Source organism: Lepisosteus oculatus, unplaced genomic scaffold (genome assembly GCF_040954835.1).
Source record: "Lepisosteus oculatus isolate fLepOcu1 unplaced genomic scaffold, fLepOcu1.hap2 HAP2_SCAFFOLD_96, whole genome shotgun sequence".
NCBI lineage: Eukaryota > Metazoa > Chordata > Actinopteri > Semionotiformes > Lepisosteidae > Lepisosteus > Lepisosteus oculatus.
Genome location: NW_027168432.1, coordinates 409,547 through 431,902, shown reverse-complemented (window position 1 = coordinate 431,902; position 22,356 = coordinate 409,547). Strand labels below are relative to the sequence as shown.

At 49.6% G+C, this 22,356-nt stretch overlaps 6 non-coding genes across 6 annotated transcripts; 3 read left to right on the top strand and 3 right to left on the bottom strand.

Annotated features, from left to right (window-relative positions):
* Positions 1-6,785: 6,785 nt before the first annotated feature.
* LOC138237376 (5S ribosomal RNA) lies at positions 6,786-6,904 on the bottom strand. Its single transcript, XR_011188910.1, has one exon. It is a non-coding gene; the product is annotated as a 5S ribosomal RNA (ribosomal RNA).
* Positions 6,905-11,319: 4,415 nt separating this feature from the next.
* On the top strand, positions 11,320-11,479 carry LOC138237417 (U1 spliceosomal RNA). Its single transcript, XR_011188950.1, has one exon. It is a non-coding gene; the product is annotated as a U1 spliceosomal RNA (small nuclear RNA).
* Positions 11,480-12,114: 635 nt separating this feature from the next.
* On the bottom strand, positions 12,115-12,233 carry LOC138237396 (5S ribosomal RNA). The gene has a single exon (XR_011188929.1). It is a non-coding gene; the product is annotated as a 5S ribosomal RNA (ribosomal RNA).
* Positions 12,234-14,021: 1,788 nt separating this feature from the next.
* LOC138237410 (U1 spliceosomal RNA) lies at positions 14,022-14,185 on the top strand. Its single transcript, XR_011188943.1, has one exon. It is a non-coding gene; the product is annotated as a U1 spliceosomal RNA (small nuclear RNA).
* Positions 14,186-14,821: 636 nt separating this feature from the next.
* On the bottom strand, positions 14,822-14,940 carry LOC138237387 (5S ribosomal RNA). The gene has a single exon (XR_011188921.1). It is a non-coding gene; the product is annotated as a 5S ribosomal RNA (ribosomal RNA).
* A 1,291-nt stretch (positions 14,941-16,231) lies between these two features.
* LOC138237428 (U4 spliceosomal RNA) lies at positions 16,232-16,373 on the top strand. Its single transcript, XR_011188960.1, has one exon. It is a non-coding gene; the product is annotated as a U4 spliceosomal RNA (small nuclear RNA).
* Positions 16,374-22,356: the final 5,983 nt, after the last annotated feature.

The window sequence follows — 22,356 nt, the reverse complement described above, 5'->3', positions numbered from 1 at the left end:
GCGGCGCCTCCGCCCTCTTGTGGCCTTGCGGCGTCAGAGCAAGAGGCTCCTTCTCGCTGCCCTTCCGCTGTGTTGCAGGGCCCCGAGAGGGAACCCGGAGCGCGCACTTTGTGGGGGGCGGGGGACCGCGTTCGCGCTCTGCCCTCGGTCTCTTGCGCGAGTACTAAATCTCACGGACAGGGGGGCCTCGTCATTGATTGTTACAGGTGAGACGGGGATTAGGAGGAGACCCCGACTGATGGGTAAAGGGGAGCACTAACACCAGAGGGACACCCACGGCGTCTCTTTTTGAGAGACGCCCTGGGGTTTCCTAATGGCCAAGGAGGGTCGGGACCTCGGTTTGACGCCTCCCCCGAAGGACGGCGCCTGTTTGTGCAGCAGAGTGTCGCCATCAGGAGGCTGGGGCGTAAGAGAGCCACACAGCCCGCAGGGTGAGCGCTCCCTACTGGTCCCAGTCACACCTCTTGCAGGAGCAGCAGCAACCGGAGCTTTTCCGGGGTGGAATCTCCTATCCGGGTGCCGGCCAGGCTCACACCTGCTGGGCTGCCCCGGGGGTGAGCCCAGTCGAGAGTCGCAGGGCCAGATCTAGTCACCGGGGAGAAACGATACAAGTGAAGGATTGCTCGGCTCTCGGCACTTGAAAAGACCGACAAATGTCTCGTTCCCGCCGGAGCTGAATGTACCCGCATGTGTGGTGTCGTCTTCTTCCCCCGCCCCGCTGTGTTTGCTGTATTGTCTCTGAAGCCGGCCCCCCCGAGACGAGACGGGCTGTTCCTGTGCCCCAATTAACACTTTACAGGTGCCATTCCCCGGCATTGTGGCCATTGTCGGTGCTCACACGCGATAAGATAAGGCGGAGGAGAGCGGGGCATGCCCAGCGGCAGACATTCAAGGAGGGGGTAGGGCGAGGTGAGGTGAGGTGCGACACGCCGGAGCCCCGACGCAGCTAATGCGGAGCACTTGTTGGACTGGCATCGAAAGGACGTGTGCGCACGGAGCGAGCCTTCCCTGCGGCGGAGCGTGGGAACTTTCTCCCCCCCTCCCGCTGCAGGAGTTGTGTGCACTGCAGCGGTGCCGAGAGAAAAGCACAGAAGGCAGCAGGCTCTGGAGAGCAGGTAAGAGACGGAGCCTTGTGGGCAGGCGAGCAGGCCCTTTTTTTGGAAATTGCTGAAAAGGTTTGTTCGGTGTGTGGCAGGCGCACGTCGCGAACTTGCGTGGCGATCTGCCGGTCTGGAGTTATGCAAATGAGGCTGAATTGCATCCCGGGACATGCTGCGAATGCGCAACGGCGACTGCAGATGTGTAGGAAACGGCGCGCTCGTTTTCTCGTTTTGCCCACACTTTTGAGTGTTAGTGTGGCGTGTGAGTGTGTGAAAGAGTGGGCCCAGCAGGAGGCGGTGGCGTGCGGGGCGAGGAGGTGGCCTAGGCTGCGCGATTTGTGCTGTGGGTGCGGGCCGCTTGCAGGGGCCTGTTTAACTCATACTTACCTGGCAGGGGAGATACCTTGATCAGCCTGTAGGTGGAGTAGTTGGATTGTTTTTCTTTTGTTGGAAGAAGTGTTCGATTTGCGGTTTTTGAAATGGCAACCTTTGGATCCCGTAAGAATGGAACTGAAGTTAGAGATGTTGATGGTATAAAAACAGGAGCAAGGAAATTCGAGGTTCGCTTGCTACCGGACAGCGTAAATGGAGGCTTAAGGCACCTGCCCTCTACAATCCGGCTGGGCGCCTGCAATGGCTATGTGTTTTATGTGGGACAACCAAAGGTGTGTCGGCGCTGTGGTGCTGTGGGACACCTGGCATCGTCCTGCACTGTGAAATGCTGCAAGACCTGTGGCAAACAGGGACATTTAGCCTCTGACTGTTCAATGCTGCCAAAGTGCAATTTATGTGGCTCGGAAGGACACGTTTTTAAGAACTGCCCAAACGCCTACGCCAATAAACTCAAAATGAGAAAGGATGAGGCAGTGCTTGTTTCAGCCAAACCGGCCCGAAAATCCAAAGCAAACAACAAGTCAAACAAAGAACCCTTGTTGGACAAAGACTCTCAGCCTCCAGCCAGGATCAGTCCTGCTGTGGCTCCGGGGCTGGTGGAAGAGAAATCCACTACGCCCCCACAACCGCAGACTGCACCAGACAAGCACGAGGGTTTGAAAACCCCCGAGAACAGCGAGGACCCCTCCCCCACTCCTGCTCCTCAGAACGAGGGCCAGTGTGGGGCCCCCCGGTGGAGCGGGTCCAGCGAGGATACCCAGGATTCAGCGGAGCTGCTTTTCTCAGACTCTGCAAGTGCTACAGATGCCCTCCTCTCCTCCATCCAGTCCATCACGGAGGATCTGCAGCAGCTGGTGGGTGAGGGGGAAGAGGAGACTGGTGCATCGGCTGCACCCCTTTCCCCTCAGTGCTCCCAGGAGCTGGACTTGAGGAAAAGAAAAAATGACTCTGTTTTCTCCCCGAGCGAGGAGGAAGGAGAGCATGGCGATGGGGACAGCTGGAACCTCTCCACCCCTCCCTCTACCCCCTTCCTTGAAATGGACTCTGTGAACGCTTTTACTGCTGCCACCCTGATGAAGGCTCATTCAGAGGATGACTGGCAGGAAATTGGTAAGAAGAAAAAGAAAAAGAAAAAGGTAACAGGTGAGACCGAAGAGAAATGTGTTTTGTAAAGACTGGTTCCACTTTCTTATGTAATATGGCTCTTAACATAATTTCTCTTAACACAAGAGGTATCAATGACAGAGTTAAATGCCAGTCTGTCTTTGATTACCTCCAGCAGAGAGAGGGAGATGTGTTGATGTTGCAGGAGTGTGCTTTAGCCTATCAAGAGAGGTATAAAAGTTTTGAAGATAGGTGGGATAAAGGGCCTTCTGTTTGGTCAGGGGACAATAACAACAGAGCCTCTGGCGTGGCCATTCTTTTCAAAGGATGGGCATTCAAATTGAAAAGTATTCAGAGGGTCATAGATGGCAGGTTGCTGTGTGTGGATGTGGAATGGGGGACCGTTAACCTGCGGCTAATCAATGTGTATTGCCCTACTGACGTAGGAGGAAGGGTGGAGCTACTCAAGGCACTCTCCCCCCTATTGTTATGCAGCACAGACGTGATAGTGGGAGGGGATTTTAATTGTATCTTAGAGCACACAGACAGGCAGTCTAGCTCGCCGATAAAATTGGATTCCAGCTCACTGGCCCTGCAAAACTTAGTTCAAGACTTTAAACTCTCAGACACATATAGATGTATATATCCCACAACAGCAGGATATACATGGTCAGGGAGGAATAGCAGCTCCAGAATTGACTATTGCTTTGTCTCAGAGAGAGTGAAAGTTGTTGGGGTCACTCTTCAGCCTGTCTTCTTCTCAGATCATCAGGCTTTAGGGTGTAGAGTGGAACTCCAGGGCGGGACTGTCTTTGGCCCAGGCCTCTGGAAACTCAACACAAAGCTGCTAGAGAACGAGGGGGTAGTATCCCGCTACAAGGAGAAACTATCACAGTGGCTGTCCTTGCAGTGTCTGTACGGGTCAGTAGGAGAGTGGTGGGAGGAGGTGAAGGTGAGGACAAAGGCCTTTTTCATGGCTGAGGGAAGGAAGGCTGCTGCCAGACGGAGAGGAGTGCTAGCCAGGAAACAGAGGCAGCTGCAGCGTCTCTACACGATGCTGCACAGTGGCTTCGATGTGCTCGAGGATATCGCCCTTTTAAAAAAGGACATCCGGAGCATAGCCGAAGAAAGTAGTCGAGGAGTGCTGTTAAGAAGCAGAGTGCAGTTCTTGGAAGAAAATGAGAAGTGTACTCGCTTCTTTTTCAGGAAAGTGGTAGGCTCCAAGACTGTCATGGAAAGTGTAGTTGATGAGGAGGGACGAGAGAGAACAGAGCCGAGTGCTATCCTCTCCTGCACCGAGGCCTTCTACTCAAGACTGTACAGCTCTACAGAGGTAAAGGATGAAGATATTCATTTTTTTACCTCAAAGCTAGAAAACATTTTGAGTGAAGAAGATAGGGAAGTACTTGAGAGGGATTTGACAGTAGAAGAGCTGAGACAGGCTATGGAGAGCTTACAGAAGGGGAAAACTCCGGGTGCTGACGGGCTCCCTAAAGAATTTTATTGCACCTTTTGGGATCTGCTTCAGGATCCGCTACTGCTCCTATTCGAGGAAAGCTACAAGACAGAATTGCTGCCTGACTCCTTAAGAGAAGGCACTATCTCTCTCTTGTTTAAGAAAGGAGCAAAAAATGACATAAAGAACTGGAGACCCCTCAGCCTGTTAGGCGTGGACACTAAGATCCTGTCCAAAGCCCTTTTCCTGCGCCTACAAAATGTAGTGGCCTCACTGGTAGGGAAAGAACAGACTTGTGGGATAGCAGGACGCCTGATGAGCGACAACCTGGCCTTGTTGAGGGATGTCTGTCTGTACTCTGAGGATCGCTCCCTCCCTCTGTGCATTTTAGGTGTAGACCTAGAAAAGGCCTTTGACCGCCTAAACCGGCAGTACTTAACATCGGTACTTGAGCACATGAAGTTTGGCCCCATCATGAGAAAGTGGATTAACCTGCTGTACACAGGTAGCAACAGCAGAGTCATGGTTAATGGCAATAGATCACGCACCTTTGAAGTCTGTTCAGGGGTGAGGCAGGGCTGCCCATTATCCCCCTTGTTATTCGTTTTGGCTATGGAGCCCTTAGCCTGTGCCTTGCGCCAGGATCAGGCCATTAATGGGATACCAGTGCCTGGAAGTGGGGGAGGAGAGGTAAAGACATCTCTATACATGGATGACGTCACCCTGCTCCTCTCTGACAATGCCTCAATTAGCAGAGCTCTGCAGTGCTGTGATCGGTTCTCTTTGGCTTCCTCCGCAAAAATTAACACATCTAAGAGTGAGATTTTTTATCAGAACTGGAGGGAGCCAAAAGAAGGACATGATCTCAGGCTGCAAGAGAAGAGAATTAAGGTCCTGGGGGTGTATTTTGGAGAAGAGATGGGAACAGTAAATTGGCAGAACAAATTGCCAATCTTAAACAAAAAACTGATGCAATGGAAGGACCGAGACCTCACCATGACAGGGAAGGTGCTGGTCATCAAAGCCGAGCTCTTGCCTGTCTTGAATTTTCTGGCTTCTACCTTCCCAATCCCACACCGTGTTGCGGCGGTGCTGAGGAGATTGATGTTTCAATTTCTATGGGGTGGGAAGCAGGAAAGACTCAGAAGGGAAATAATGTACAGGCCGCTACCCTCAGGGGGGAAGTCTGTCCCAGATATTGCTACGAAGCTGCTGTGCATTTTCCTGGCCTCTGTGCTGAGAGGCTTTGCAACAGCACCTGCAGCGCGTACCTGGACTTATTTTTCCAGGCTCTGGGTAGGTAGGGAGGTGTTCAGAGTGTGGGGTGTCAGACCCAAGCTGGACGTCCCACTCTCTGACACATGCCCTGCAATTTATGGGACAGTTAAAAGTTTTCTAAGATCTCACCCAATTGGCCATATTCCCCTCCGAGATGTCAGCGTCCAAAAACTGGAAGATTTCGTAGCACCCCAGAACAATAGGCAGACCCCTGTGGGCATTTTAACATCAGCCCAAACAAGGAAGGTGTGGAAACACACATCCTCTAAATTTCTGTGCAACATTCACAGAGATTTAGCCTGGAGTGTCGTCCACCAGTGCTTACCGGTACGAACTTTCTTGTACCGTAGGGGCCTCACCCCCAGCCCTCGCTGCGTTAGGGTGGGCTGCGGCGAGGAGGAGACTGTGACCCATCTCCTGTGGTCCTGCTTTTTTGCTAAGGCCTTCTGGGCCCAGTTTGAAGATTGGTTGCAGGCTCTCTCGCCACAATTTACCCTGACCGCTGCTTTCATCATATACGGCATCTCTCCTGTCAAGCTTCCTCCTGACGTGTTTGACAGGATCTGGGCTGTGGTGAACAGTGGGAAAGACGCCCTGTGGAGAGTGAGGAACATGGGGCTGTTCAAAGGCATCGAGGTCCCAGTCAAGGCAGCAGGTAGCCTGGCCCTGTTCATCACCCGAGAGAACTATTACCTCAGAGATCTGTGGAGAGAAGGGAGGGAGGAAGCAGAAAATCTGTGGGAAATAGAGAGCATAGGTCAATATCTCAAGAAACTGTGAAAAACATTATCATGTTTAAATAAAGAATGTGATTTGCACCAGAAAAAAAGAAAATTGTTGCTATGTAACTGTTACCGTGTCAAAATGTAATGAGATGTGATCATATATACTGTTTTAAGTATGTATATTAATGTAAAGCTTTCTGATTTGTGATTTCCTGTATTTTTTTGTGAAAAGAAAATAAAGTTCTTAAAAATCGAAATCGGTTCACCCAGGGCGAGGCTCGGCCATTGCACTCCGGCTGTGCTGACCCCTGCAAATTCCCCAAATGTGGGAATCTCGACTGCATAATTTCTGGTAGTGGGGGACTAAAGACTAAAGACAGTTTCACCCGTTTTCTGATTGCTCGGTTCTGTAACAGTGCAGACATGTCAAACAGTGAATGGCTGTACCTCTACTGTATCCATGCTCAATGAATGAAATCGGTAACAAATGAATATATGTCTAGTTATACGAAAAACGAGTGGTTTATCGACTCATCTTCATTTGCAGATTTAGAGGCAGCTTCGATATTCGTTTTACAGACGGGTTTTTTTTTTGGAATATGGGTCACACACATGCCACAGCAACAAAACATCTCTAGAGATGAGGCTATAGATCACCTTTCCATCCTGCAGGTTTTCCTCCCAAAGCCTACGGCACCAACGGCGACCCCTGCTGGCCGGGAGAGCAAAAGCTTACAGCACCTGGTATTCCCAGGCAGTCTCCCATCCAAGTACTAACCAGGCCCAACGCTGCTTAGCTTCCGAGATCAGACGAGATCGGGCGTGTTCAGGGTGGTGTGGCCGTAAGTGAAAGCCCCGGCGCCTGACTCGCTACTTGAAGCTGTGTGTGGCGGGGGTTCCGTGCCCCCCGAGCGGGACTGAAGGATCGTTCGTGTGCAACTCTTTGGAAAGGAGCTGCTTTCCAAATCGCATTGCGTGCCTGGATATTGGCGAATGCGCTCCCTTGTGTTGACTCGTCCCGCACTGGAGGAGGACAAACAATCTGCACGGAGGAGCACCAGGCAAGTCTTCACCAGACAAAAACCTCCAGTGCACAGCACTCTGGAAACATTTCGGGGCTTTCGCGTGTTTATTTCAGCACGTAAAGCGCACCGGTCCAACACGTCGGCCGGGCGCGCGGCGCCTCCGCCCTCTTGTGGCCTTGCGGCGTCAGAGCAAGAGGCTCCTTCTCGCTGCCCTTCCGCTGTGTTGCAGGGCCCCGAGAGGGAACCCGGAGCGCGCACTTTGTGGGGGGCGGGGGACCGCGTTCGCGCTCTGCCCCCGGTCTCTTGCGCGAGTACTAAATCTCACGGACAGGGGGGCCTCGTCATTGATTGTTACAGGTGAGACGGGGATTAGGAGGAGACCCCGACTGATGGGTAAAGGGGAGCACTAACACCAGAGGGACACCCCCGGCGTCTCTTTTTGAGAGACGCCCTGGGGTTTCCTAATGGCCAAGGAGGGTCGGGACCTCGGTTTGACGCCTCCCCCGAAGGACGGCGCCTGTTTGTGCAGCAGAGTGTCGCCATCAGGAGGCTGGGGCGTAAGAGAGCCACACAGCCCGCAGGGTGAGCGCTCCCTACTGGTCCCAGTCACACCTCTTGCAGGAGCAGCAGCAACCGGAGCTTTTCCGGGGTGGAATCTCCTATCCGGGTGCCGGCCAGGCTCACACCTGCTGGGCTGCCCCGGGGGTGAGCCCAGTCGAGAGTCGCAGGGCCAGATCTAGTCACCGGGGAGAAACGATACAAGTGAAGGATTGCTCGGCTCTCGGCACTTGAAAAGACCGACAAATGTCTCGTTCCCGCCGGAGCTGAATGTACCCGCATGTGTGGTGTCGTCTTCTTCCCCCGCCCCGCTGTGTTTGCTGTATTGTCTCTGAAGCCGGCCCCCCCGAGACGAGACGGGCTGTTCCTGTGCCCCAATTAACACTTTACAGGTGCCATTCCCCGGCATTGTGGCCATTGTCGGTGCTCACATGCGATAAGATAAGGCGGAGGAGAGCGGGGCATGCCCAGCGGCAGACATTCAAGGAGGGGGTAGGGCGAGGTGAGGTGAGGTGCGACACGCCGGAGCCCCGACGCAGCTAATGCGGAGCACTTGTTGGACTGGCATCGAAAGGACGTGTGCGCACGGAGCGAGCCTTCCCTGCGGCGGAGCGCGGGAACTTTCTCCCCCCCTCCCGCTGCAGGAGTTGTGTGCACTGCAGCGGTGCCGAGAGAAAAGCACAGAAGGCAGCAGGCTCTGGAGAGCAGGTAAGAGACGGAGCCTTGTGGGCAGGCGAGCAGGCCCGTTTTTTGGAAATTGCTGAAAAGGTTTGTTCGGTGTGTGGCAGGCGCACGTCACGAACTTGCGTGGCGATCTGCCGGTCTGGAGTTATGCAAATGAGGCCGAATTGCATCCCGGGACATGCTGCGAATGCGCAACGGCGACTGCAGATGTGTAGGAAACGGCGCGCTCGTTTTCTCGTTTTGCCCACACTTTTGAGTGTTAGTGTGGCGTGTGAGTGTGTGAAAGAGTGGGCCCAGCAGGAGGCGGTGGCGTGCGGGGCGAGGAGGTGGCCTAGGCTGCGCGATTTGTGCTGTGGGTGCGGGCCGCTTGCAGGGGCCTGTTTAACTCATACTTACCTGGCAGGGGAGATACCTTGATCAAGAAGGAGGTTCACCCAGGGCGAGGAGTGCTGTTAAGAAGCAGAGTGCAGTTCTTGGAAGAAAATGAGAAGTGTACTCGCTTCTTTTTCAGGAAAGTGGTAGGCTCCAAGACTGTCATGGAAAGTGTAGTTGATGAGGAGGGACGAGAGAGAACAGAGCCGAGTGCTATCCTCTCCTGCACCGAGGCCTTCTACTCAAGACTGTACAGCTCTACAGAGGTAAAGGATGAAGATATTCATTTTTTTACCTCAAAGCTAGAAAACATTTTGAGTGAAGAAGATAGGGAAGTACTTGAGAGGGATTTGACAGTAGAAGAGCTGAGACAGGCTATGGAGAGCTTACAGAAGGGGAAAACTCCGGGTGCTGACGGGCTCCCTAAAGAATTTTATTGCACCTTTTGGGATCTGCTTCAGGATCCGCTACTGCTCCTATTCGAGGAAAGCTACAAGACAGAATTGCTGCCTGACTCCTTAAGAGAAGGCACTATCTCTCTCTTGTTTAAGAAAGGAGCAAAAAATGACATAAAGAACTGGAGACCCCTCAGCCTGTTAGGCGTGGACACTAAGATCCTGTCCAAAGCCCTTTTCCTGCGCCTACAAAATGTAGTGGCCTCACTGGTAGGGAAAGAACAGACTTGTGGGATAGCAGGACGCCTGATGAGCGACAACCTGGCCTTGTTGAGGGATGTCTGTCTGTACTCTGAGGATCGCTCCCTCCCTCTGTGCATTTTAGGTGTAGACCTAGAAAAGGCCTTTGACCGCCTAAACCGGCAGTACTTAACATCGGTACTTGAGCACATGAAGTTTGGCCCCATCATGAGAAAGTGGATTAACCTGCTGTACACAGGTAGCAACAGCAGAGTCATGGTTAATGGCAATAGATCACGCACCTTTGAAGTCTGTTCAGGGGTGAGGCAGGGCTGCCCATTATCCCCCTTGTTATTCGTTTTGGCTATGGAGCCCTTAGCCTGTGCCTTGCGCCAGGATCAGGCCATTAATGGGATACCAGTGCCTGGAAGTGGGGGAGGAGAGGTAAAGACATCTCTATACATGGATGACGTCACCCTGCTCCTCTCTGACAATGCCTCAATTAGCAGAGCTCTGCAGTGCTGTGATCGGTTCTCTTTGGCTTCCTCCGCAAAAATTAACACATCTAAGAGTGAGATTTTTTATCAGAACTGGAGGGAGCCAAAAGAAGAACATGATCTCAGGCTGCAAGAGAAGAGAATTAAGGTCCTGGGGGTGTATTTTGGAGAAGAGATGGGAACAGTAAATTGGCAGAACAAATTGCCAATCTTAAACAAAAAACTGATGCAATGGAAGGACCGAGACCTCACCATGACAGGGAAGGTGCTGGTCATCAAAGCCGAGCTCTTGCCTGTCTTGAATTTTCTGGCTTCTACCTTCCCAATCCCACACCGTGTTGCGGCGGTGCTGAGGAGATTGATGTTTCAATTTCTATGGGGTGGGAAGCAGGAAAGACTCAGAAGGGAAATAATGTACAGGCCGCTACCCTCAGGGGGGAAGTCTGTCCCAGATATTGCTACGAAGCTGCTGTGCATTTTCCTGGCCTCTGTGCTGAGAGGCTTTGCAACAGCACCTGCAGCGCGTACCTGGACTTATTTTTCCAGGCTCTGGGTAGGTAGGGAGGTGTTCAGAGTGTGGGGTGTCAGACCCAAGCTGGATGTCCCACTCTCTGACACATGCCCTGCAATTTATGGGACAGTTAAAAGTTTTCTAAGATCTCACCCAATTGGCCATATTCCCCTCCGAGATGTCAGCGTCCAAAAACTGGAAGATTTCGTAGCACCCCAGAACAATAGGCAGACCCCTGTGGGCATTTTAACATCAGCCCAAACAAGGAAGGTGTGGAAACACACATCCTCTAAATTTCTGTGCAACATTCACAGAGATTTAGCCTGGAGTGTCGTCCACCAGTGCTTACCGGTACGAACTTTCTTGTACCGTAGGGGCCTCACCCCCAGCCCTCGCTGCGTTAGGGTGGGCTGCGGCGAGGAGGAGACTGTGACCCATCTCCTGTGGTCCTGCTTTTTTGCTAAGGCCTTCTGGGCCCAGTTTGAAGATTGGTTGCAGGCTCTCTCGCCCCAATTTACCCTGACCGCTGCTTTCGTTAGATACGGCATCTCTCCTGTCAAGCTTCCTCCTGACGTGTTTGACAGGATCTGGGCCGTGGTGAACAGTGGGAAAGACGCCCTGTGGAGAGTGAGGAACATGGGGCTGTTCAAAGGCATCGAGGTCCCAGTCAAGGCAGCAGGTAGCCTGGCCCTGTTCATCACCCGAGAGAACTATTACCTCAGAGATCTGTGGAGAGAAGGGAGGGAGGAAGCAGAAAATCTGTGGGAAATAGAGAGCATAGGTCAACATCTCAAGAAACTGTGAAAAACATTATCATGTTTAAATAAAGAATGTGATTTGCACCAGAAAAAAAGAAAATTGTTGCTATGTAACTGTTACCGTGTCAAAATGTAATGAGATGTGATCATATATACTGTTTTAAGTATGTATATTAATGTAAAGCTTTCTGATTTGTGATTTCCTGTATTTTTTTGTGAAAAGAAAATAAAGTTCTTAAAAATCGAAAAATCGAAATCGGTTCACCCAGGGCGAGGCTCGGCCATTGCACTCCGGCTGTGCTGACCCCTGCGAATTCCCCAAATGTGGGAATCTCGACTGCATAATTTCTGGTAGTGGGGGACTGCGTTCGCGCTCTCCCCTGATGTGCTTGGTCCAAAATCAGATAGGGAGGGTTAGGACACCACGAGCTGCGTGGCTGCGGAAGGATCCCGGTTCGACAGGAGTGGACGCCGCTGCTGGTTCTCGCTGGCTTTTAGTTAGGGGTCCGGAGAAGCATCTCAAGCTAGTTCCACTACTCCTTCCGGACGTTCATTCTCTTTTCAAAGTCAGTCGTTTTGCTGTAGTCTGCGTTCTTTAGGCTGATTATCGAGGTTAGCCTTTATTTGGTCATGGGGGGCCTCGGTACTGTATGCTGAGTCTAAAGACAGTTTCACCCGTTTTCTGATTGCTCGGTTCTGTACCAGTGCAGACATGTCAAACAGTGAATGGCTGTACCTCTACTGTATCCATGCTCAATGAATGAAATCGGTAACAAATGAATATATGTCTAGTTATACGAAAAACGAGTGGTTTATCGACTCATCTTCATTTGCAGATTTAGAGGCAGCTACGATATTCGTTTTACAGACGGGTTTTTTTTTTTGAATATGGGTCACACACATGCCACAGCAACAAAACATCTCTAGAGATGAGGCTATAGATCACCTTTCCATCCTGCAGGTTTTCCTCCCAAAGCCTACGGCACCAACGGCGACCCCTGCTGGCCGGGAGAGCAAAAGCTTACAGCACCTGGTATTCCCAGGCAGTCTCCCATCCAAGTACTAACCAGGCCCGACGCTGCTTAGCTTCCGAAATCAGACGAGATCGGGCGTGTTCAGGGTGGTGTGGCCGTAAGCGAAAGCCCCGGCGCCTGACTCGCTACTTGAAGCTGTGTGTGGCGGGGGTTCCGTGCCCCCCGAGCGGGACTGAAGGATCGTTCGTGTGCAACTCTTTGGAAAGGAGCTGCTTTCCAAATCGCATTGCGTGCCTGGATATTGGCGAATGCGCTCCCTTGTGTTGACTCGTCCCGCACTGGAGGAGGACAAACAATCTGCACGGAGGAGCACCAGGCAAGTCTTCACCAGACAAAAACCTCCAGTGCACAGCACTCTGGAAACATTTCGGGGCTTTCGCGTGTTTATTTCAGCACGTAAAGCGCACCGGTCCAACACGTCGGCCGGGCGCGCGGCGCCTCCGCCCTCTTGTGGCCTTGCGGCATCAGAGCAAGAGGCTCCTTCTCGCTGCCCTTCCGCTGTGTTGCAGGGCCCCGAGAGGGAACCCGGAGCGCGCACTTTGTGGGGGGCGGGGGACCGCGTTCGCGCTCTGCCCCCGGTCTCTTGCGCGAGTACTAAATCTCACGGACAGGGGGGCCTCGTCATTGATTGTTACAGGTTAGACGGGGATTAGGAGGAGACCCCGACTGATGGGTAAAGGGGAGCACTAACACCAGAGGGACACCCCCGGCGTCTCTTTTTGAGAGACGCCCTGGGGTTTCCTAATGGCCAAGGAGGGTCGGGACCTCGGTTTGACCTCTGTTTGTGCAGCAGAGTGTCGCCATCAGGAGGCTGGGGCGTAAGAGAGCCACACAGCCCGCAGGGTGAGCGCTCCCTACTGGTCCCAGTCACACCTCTTGCAGGAGCAGCAGCAACCGGAGCTTTTCCGGGGTGGAATCTCCTATCCGGGTGCCGGACATGCTCACACCTGCTGGGCTGCCCCGGGGGTGAGCCCAGTCGAGAGTCGCAGGGCCAGATCTAGTCACCGGGGAGAAACGATACAAGTGAAGGATTGCTCAGCTCTCGGCACTTGAAAAGACCGACAAATGTCTCGTTCCCGCCGGAGCTGAATGTACCCGCATGTGTGGTGTCGTCTTCTTCCCCCGCCCCGCTGTGTTTGCTGTATTGTCTCTGAAGCCGCCCCCCCCGAGACGAGACGGGCTGTTCCTGTGCCCCAATTAACACTTTACAGGTGCCATTCCCCGGCATTGTGGCCATTGTCGGTGCTCACACGCGATAAGATAAGGCGGAGGAGAGCGGGGCATGCCCAGCGGCAGACATTCAAGGAGGGGGTAGGGCGAGGTGAGGTGAGGTGCGACACGCCGGAGCCCCGACGCAGCTAATGCGGAGCACTTGTTGGACTGGCATCGAAAGGACGTGTGCGCACGGAGCGAGCCTTCCCTGCGGCGGAGCGCGGGAACTTTCTCCCCCCCTCCCGCTGCAGGAGTTGTGTGCACTGCAGCGGTGCCGAGAGAAAAGCACAGAAGGCAGCAGGCTCTGGAGAGCAGGTAAGAGACGGAGCCTTGTGGGCAGGCGAGCAGGCCCGTTTTTTGGAAATTGCTGAAAAGGTTTGTTCGGTGTGTGGCAGGCGCACGTCGCGAGCTTGCGTGGCGATCTGCCGGTCTGGAGTTATGCAAATGAGGCCGAATTGCATCCCGGGACATGCTCCGAATGCGCAACGGCGACTGCAGATGTGTAGGAAACGGCGCGCTCGTTTTCTCGTTTTGCCCACACTTTTGAGTGTTAGTGTGGCGTGTGAGTGTGTGAAAGAGTGGGCCCAGCAGGAGGCAGTGGCGTGCGGGGCGAGGAGGTGGCCTAGGCTGCGCGATTTGTGCTGTGGGTGCGGGCCGCTTGCAGGGGCCTGTTTAACTCATACTTACCTGGCAGGGGAGATACCTTGATCAAGAAGGAGGTTCACCCAGGGCGAGGCTCGGCCATTGCACTCCGGCTGTGCTGACCCCTGCGAATTCCCCAAATGTGGGAATCTCGACTGCATAATTTCTGATAGTGGGGGACTGCGTTCGCGCTCTCCCCTGATGTGCTTGGTCCAAAATCAGATACGGGAGGGTTAGGACACCACGAGCTGCGTGGCTGCGGAAGGATCCCGGTTCGACAGGAGTGGACGCCGCTGCTGGTTCTCGCTGGCTTTTAGTTAGGGGTCCGGAGAAGCATCTCAAGCTAGTTCCACTACTCCTTCCGGACGTTCATTCCCTTTTCAAAGTCAGTCGTTTTGCTGTAGTCTGCGTTCTTTAGGCTGATTATCGAGGTTAGCCTTTATTTGGTCATGGGGGGCCTCGGTACTGTATGCTGAGTCTAAAGACAGTTTCACCCGTTTTCTGATTGATCGGTTCTGTACCAGTGCAGACATGTCAAACAGTGAATGGCTGTACCTCTATTGTATCCGTGCTCAATGAATGAAATCGGTAACAAATGAATATATGTCTAGTTATACGAAAAACGAGTGGTTTATCGACTCATCTTCATTTGCAGATTTAGAGGCAGCTTCGATATTCGTTTTACAGACGGGTTTTTTTTTTTGAATATGGGTCACACACATGCCACAGCAACAAAACATCTCTAGAGATGAGGCTATAGATCACCTTTCCATCCTGCAGGTTTTCCTCCCAAAGCCTACGGCACCAACGGCGACCCCTGCTGGCCGGGAGAGCAAAAGCTTACAGCACCTGGTATTCCCAGGCAGTCTCCCATCCAAGTACTAACCAGGCCCGACGCTGCTTAGCTTCCGAGATCAGACGAGATCGGGCATGTTCAGGGTGGTGTGGCCGTAAGCGAAAGCCCTGGCGCCTGACTCGCTACTTGAAGCTGTGTGTGGCGGGGGTTCCGTGCCCCCCAAGCGGGACTGAAGGATCGTTCGTGTGCAACTCTTTGGAAAGGAGCTGCTTTCCAAATCGCATTGCGTGCCTGGATGTTGGCGAATGCGCTCCCTTGTGTTGGCTCGTCCCGCACTGGAGGAGGACAAAGAATCTGCACGGAGGAGCACCAGGCAAGTCTTCAGTGCACAGCACTCTGGAAACATTTCGGGGCTGTCGCGTGTTTATTTCAGCACGTAAAGCGCACCGGTCCAACACTTCGGCCGGGCGCGCGGCGCCTCCGCCCTCTTGCTGCCCCTGCAGCTGCTTCACTTTTCCCTTTAGTTGCCATCGATTTTTTTGTAGTGCTATACATATACGATTGAGGTATCTTAGAGTTCTCCTTCGAAGACCCAGCACTCTCTTTTCTTTTCCCAGTGTTACTCATATCGGACTTTTTAAACCTAAAAAAAAATCGTTTTTTTTCTTTCAATTATAACTGAAGTTTAAACAACTAGTGTTAAGTCCTTATTTTTCTGTAGTCAAAAAAAGCAAAAATTAACATTCAGGTCATGAAAAACTCAAAAAAACTCCCCAACCACTAAACTTTACCTCCCACCTGAGCGCCATCTTGAACGCCCCTACCACCAGAGAATGCTCACGATTTCGGAAGCTGTCTCCGGGACGTGCTGATTCCACACATCCTGAATAAATCATGATATTGTTAGTTGCTGTAGCTAGACGTTCAAATGAGTTTCATGGCCAGATGGACTGTTTCCTCCAGCGGTATAATATTGCAGTGAGACAGCACGATGCCTGCAAGACCATGTCACGCTAAACGCCACAGATTGTGTTTGTCCGTTCGTGTCAGTCGTCCCGCAGCCACGGGAAGTGGGACACAAACATGCTGCAATGCTTTCAAGACGTTAGGATTTGTTTGTGCAACATCCAAGAGGAGTACTTGTGGCTTGAATGTGAACTGTAAGTGCCCGCCCCCTTTCCTCTGTAGTGCATGAGTTCCTCCCGGCATGCCCTTCGTCATTGTTCTGTCATCTTGTATTTAAAGGGTTGTATTTCTGCTGCTGAAAATAAGCAACGGTTTTCTCACAACGCCCTTTGTTCCCAACGGAGCCCTTGTCTGTCATGAAATTCTTCAAAACCTCAAGCTAGAAGAAGAAGAAGACGACAAATATGAAGCGTTATAGCAACGACATGCCATGACACGATCGATAACGATTTCCATAGGATCCCCGCGGTTGCCTGGCAACCGTCAGCTTTGCGCAGTGGCAGTATCGTAGCCTGTGAGGTTTAGCCGAGGCGTGATTATTGCTAGTTGAAAACTTTTCCCAATACCCCGCTTCCGCCGGTTTGCAATACAATCGGCGAAAGCAATTTTTGACAGTCTCGTCAGAGACTGAGCAAGGTGTTTAAAGACAGATTTGGTCACGGTGATATCATGGTAGAAAGAAACGAACTTGTTACGTGTCAACAGAAACGCTCTTTAGCTCTTTCAGCTTTATGCAGAGAACAGCGTCTGTCGAGATTACTTTTGTGTCAGCGCGAAACGCCGTGTGCTTGTCAGTATGATTTCATATTGCTCGTAGCGGCGCCTGGCTTTTGTCTGTCAAAAGTTAGGTTGCGCTTCTTCATGCTGCATCGTCGGCATGAGTGGAGCATTTTAAACGTCTGTACTTACTGCGCCCCATAAGAAATCGTTTGTCCCCATTCAAAAGAGATTGTGCGATGTCCTGCAGCGTTCGCAAAGCAAACCTTTGACAGTTTGAAAAGAGGAATTTATTCTGCTTCCTGTGCGTGCAGTAGTTACAAAGTTGAACGTCTTTACACGATCTGCTGCAGTTTTCAGTGGGTGGGCTTTGTCAAATGGCTTGGAAAAACGCACTGTGTTTCGGCTCGGGAAACATCATGAGCAGTGTCCTGCATGTTTTCTGTGTATAGCTGTCTTTTAACGCATACAGAATTCATTCGAAATCATTGATTTCTCCAATTAACAAGGGTCCCTTTTTGAACCTGCCAGAAGCATTCTTTCAATGTAACAGATTTACTCCGGGGAAGGGCAGCATGACATTGAGAGTAGCTCAAGCTTTCAGCACCTTTATCTGACTGCATGTATGCAGACACTGCTCAGAATCCCCTGTAAGATTCTCCTTCAATTACGTTTTGCAGTGCTTTAGCTCTTTCAAAAGGCTTCGCTTTGCTAGTCACAATCCAAGGCTCATGACAGCATTTGAAAACATTCGCAACTGCGTTGGCCGGGAATCGGACCTGGGTTAACTGCTTTGAAGGCAGCTATGCGCAACACTGGCTCGCTCCAGAATAAATCTCGCGTCGAGGGCATATTTTTTTCCATTTTACCGTGAGTCGGGCTCAGCTGCACAGAGGAGAGAGCAGAGCAATGAGGTCACGGGGACAGGGGAGTCACACGCTGGCGGTTTGAATACGCGGAAGATCACTGAGGGATCCACAGTATATGGACCCTCCGTGCGCCATCAGTCCGCACTCCGGACTCTGAATCCTGCCATCCGAGTTAAGATCTCGGCGGAACCTGAGGCGCAGTTCCTTCTTAAAACGTAATCTGGTGAGCATTTCTAGAATCGTACTTGTATAGATGCAGCCTTTAATGTGTTGCTAGGTTAAAATTGATGACTTCTTGTATTTCAGTAGGCAACTGCCCTCTTGATTTCGGATTTAATTTCTTTATTACAGGGGCGCTTTTATGAAGACAGAGTCATGTTCAGGTACTTTGCTTGATGGAGGAAGCTCATTTCGGACTCTGTGATCTGCTCACCTGGAAAGGTCTGCTATACTACTACAAGAGAGAAGTAGAGTCTGGAAGAAGGGACAATATTATGATGCTTTGGAAGATAATGTTTTTTTTTCTTATACTGAAAATGAAAGGTAGTTGTTTCTATATGGACTCAGTCTTTGGAATTTGTATATTTATATATTTCAGTGAACCCTCAGCCATTCCTTCTGTATTGTAATTCAGTTTCTCTTTTAAAATTCCTTCCCCACTTCTAGGACCTGCAGTTGCTGAACTCCACAATGGCTTCTATTGGAAAGTCTGTGACTGAGACCAAGTAAGTGTTCACTTTTTTATGAAACCATTATTTATTTAGGAGCAATGAGCAATTCTTATATAAATGCAATAAAATCATTATGCTCAAACTATGAGAGAGAAAATTAAGGATAATTTAAGAAATCAGTCTTAGCTTGTTTCTATACACAGATGGTATTATTTATTTTCAAAGGAAACCCGCGCGGATTCCCCTGGTGTGCAAGATGTACCTGAATACTCTTGATCAGCTTCCTGCTCACTTGAAGAGGGCGTGTATGAAGCACGCCACGGCAGAAAAGATCAGGATGGCCTCTCAACAGGCGAGGGAGGACATGATGAATCACCTGAAGAACGGGGTCATCGTGGATTACCACAGAATAGAGATCGTGTCTGGTGAGGCAAACAGGATAGTGGTTGTAAGACTGCTAGAGTCCTTGGGCCTTTTTGTACATGAGAAGCCTGAAGACACATTGGCAAGGTGAGATATTTTTAATCTGTAAGGCTTCTGTAGTTTCTTTTTGAAATCATTGTTACAACATATTATGTAAAAGCATGTTGAAAAGAATCTACCTGCATTCCAGCGGCCCTGAGCAAGAGGCCGCTGTCCAGGAGGAAGAGATGCCAGAGGCTGCTCTAGAAACTGAAACAGAAGCGGATAAGGAAGGGGAAGATGTGAGCTCTGAAGAACTCTATCAGCAGTAAGACTTTTTTATTTTTCAGATGTATCTATTTTTTACTAAAATTCTAATTTGTCTTATAGGTATAAAATGTTTAAACCGGTGTTTTATATCCTTACAGGCCCTGAGTAGTTAAAAAGTATCAGCAGGCCGGAAGAGAGTGGCCCAAGCTGGACTCTATAGAAAGCACTCCCTGGATGCTCCTCTCCTGATTGGATTCAAACAGTACCTTACCAAGGATCTGGGAGTGGCAAATTATTCTCAGGAGGTATTTATTTTTTAAAGGCATTTAAAATTAAGCAATGGTATCTTCATTGTAAATGTTTTTATTTCTTAGCTTAAAATTCACCCATGTGAAATGATGTCAGCCATAAACATCATGACTCTATATTTCCTACCTGAATCTATTCTACTTAAATTATTACATTATACACAATTTGAGTTCATTTTAAAAAGTAAAAGGTAATGAAAGGAATGCATTTTCATAAGAAAGATAATACCGATATGCATGTGATAATCTTCCTTATATCATGTAGTGCATCATTTGGACACTTTGTGGGCTTCAAATACAAAGAAAATCATGTTCTATGGTACAAGATAAATACAAAACTTAAGCTTCTTTATAAAGCATAAGCAATCATTTATTACATCGCTTCTTGAATTAAATCTTTTGACAAGAGGTAAGACTTCTGTTACATTTAAACCCATGTTTAGCTGTGTTTTTTAGATTTAACTGAACCAATTTCTGTGTGTGATAATGTCCTTGAATTCTGACAACATCACACTAAATTACATGATATAAAACAGCTAATGTTTCTAGAGATAAAGTTTCTGAGATGCTTCTAATTACTTTTTATTACCAGGGACAGTTTAATTCACCTTGTACAGTACTGTAAGACCAAGATGCTTTTTTTAAAAGTTATTTAACATTTTATAGAACTTTGTCTACTATGGCAACATGATGTGCTTGGTGAAACTTGGAAAAATACTGCTTGGCCACTTATCTTAAGATAAAGATAGGATAAAGGTTTATCTTTTGCACCTACCTGACCCCCAGGGAAGGCCAATGCTTTCTAAGTTGATGGTTCCCTACAGTAGACTGTACTTTAATTTCAAAGGTAATGTATATTGACCCAAATCAGTTTTGGAATCCAATCTACTGACGAGATGGAGCACATCCTTTTTTCAGGATTTTAGCATCATACGTTTGGTATATTTAGTCCCTAATGCTGAAAGAAATGATCATAGAACATTTGGACACTTTGTGGGCTTGAAATACAAAGCAAATCATGTACTATGGTACAAGATAAATACAAAACTTAAGCTTTTATTTTAATTAGATTTGTTTATAAAGCATAAGCAATCATTTATTACATTAATATATGTGAAAATAACATTTTAGCATCATACGTTTAGTATATTTAGTCCCTAATGCTGAAAGAAATGATCATAGAACATGACATCTAACCTTACCTGCGGTGTTTTTAATCCCTATTGCTCAATGCACGGTGAAAGCATTCCATACATGTGTCTGACAATGAGGAATGGGCCCCTGAGACAGTCATTTGCCTGTTTCACAAATGATCGTATTTTACTAGAGATTCTGTTTGGGATTCAGATGTGCATTCGGACAGCAATCCCTTTCAAGAAATGATACGTTCTGGATGAGGTCAAAGGTGCTGGAACACTGTATCTAGGATGTGTTTGCAGAGACTGTGTGTCTCCTGCTTCAATGCAGTGATAAACAGATGTGCTCCTTTAATTTATTGGTACATGCCCAGGGCAGTAAGCAGTCTGAGGATTTATTTCCAGATGGCATAGAGCAGTGAAGCAGTGAAGTAGTGCAAAACACTGGATCATTATATTATTAGAATCTATTCTACTTAAATTATTACATTATACTCAATTTGAGTTCATTTTAAAAAGTAAAAGGTAATGAAAGGAATGCATTTTCATAAGAAAGATAATACCGATATGCATGTGATAATCTTCCTTATATCATGTAGTGCGTCATTTGGACACTTTGTGGGCTTGAAATACAAAGAAAATCATGTTCTATGGTACAAGATAAATACAAAACTTAAGCTTTTATTTTAATTAGATTTGTTTATAAAGCATAAGCAATCATTTATTACATTAATATATGTGGAAATAACATTTTAGCATCATATGTTTAGTATATTTAGTCCCTAATGCCGAAAGAAATGATCATTTGTTTAACATGCACGGGTCTGTCTCAAAGGATGCAGTACTCCTGAAGGGTCTCAAACCCTACATTTCGGATGCCTAGCTGTATCCCTCACATGTGGCACCTCAGAATGACTTCTAACCTTACCTGTGGTGTATTCAGTCCCTATTGCTCAATGCACGGTGTACATACTGCACACATGTGTCTTGAGAATGAGGAATGGGCCCCTGAGACAGTCATTTGCCTGTTTCACAAACAGGGACCTGGACCTAGACCTGGCCCGTACAGGGCTCAAACCCGCGACCTTGGCGTTATTAGCACCACGCGCTAACCAACTGAGCTAACCGGCCTCACGACAGTGCTCCTCTCTGTGTTGCAAAAAATCAAACTCAGGGAATTTCTTTTGTCTTCCTTTGAATAGAAAGCCGTGTAATTCAGTGTACGGGCTTTCTCGTGCAGTTTCATGGTTCTTGTAACCCAAATCCTACACTGGCCTAAAGTGCCCCCCCATTTCACAGCATTTTTCAGCTGATTTAAAATGTACCTAAAGGAGAAGCATTATTGAAGACCATCAATTACCAAGAGCTTTTGTCAAAGGTTTTGGTGGTCATTTTGAATGACCACAGAGCGCTGTGACCTCGGTTTTACATCTCATCCAAAAGACAGCGCCCTTTTACAACACAGCATCTCCGTCACTATACTGGGGCATTGGGACCCACACAGACCTCAGGGTGAGCACCCCCCCGCCGGCACCATTAACACCGCTTCCAGCTGGAAGCTTTGTTTTTCCCTGTAGCTCATCCTCATCCAGGTACTGACCTGGCTCACACCTGCTTAGCTTCAGTGGGTATTCAGTTGCGAGTTGCAAGGGGATGCAAGTGATGGAGCCGCTCGCTGCAAAAGCCACTGCATTGGCCGGGAATCTAACCCGAGCCTCCCGCGTGGCAAGCGAGAATTCTACCACTGAACCACCAATGCTCAGTGCCTGGGCCTTCAAAAAAGACGCTTTTTTGGTGCTCTGTGCAAAACGCGTCGACATCTGCTTCCAGCTGCAAAATGTCATTTGCGGACGCTGAAGAACTTATTTCCAAGGCAGCGGGTACAAGCGATTGGGCGTTTTAAAACCACCAGGAACAGCAAAGAGGCACGCTTCTTTGCTTGTGCCGAAACACACCGACTGAAGGCGGACAACGTAGTCGGCAGGATTGGAACCTGTGCGGGGAGACCCCAATGGATTTCTAGTCCATCGCCTTAACCACTCAGCCACGACTACAGCAAGCCCCACCGCCGCTGCGTTCTTGCTACAATCTTACCTGGATCGCGAGGCGCCGGCGGAAGCCTATTTCAAAGTCGTTCTCCGTTTCAAAAAAACATTTCCAAAATACAAGCCTTGCAGACAGACACGCCTCAGAGGACTTAAGGGTGGCTTCATGTCGGAATGATAAAGTCTCCCCGT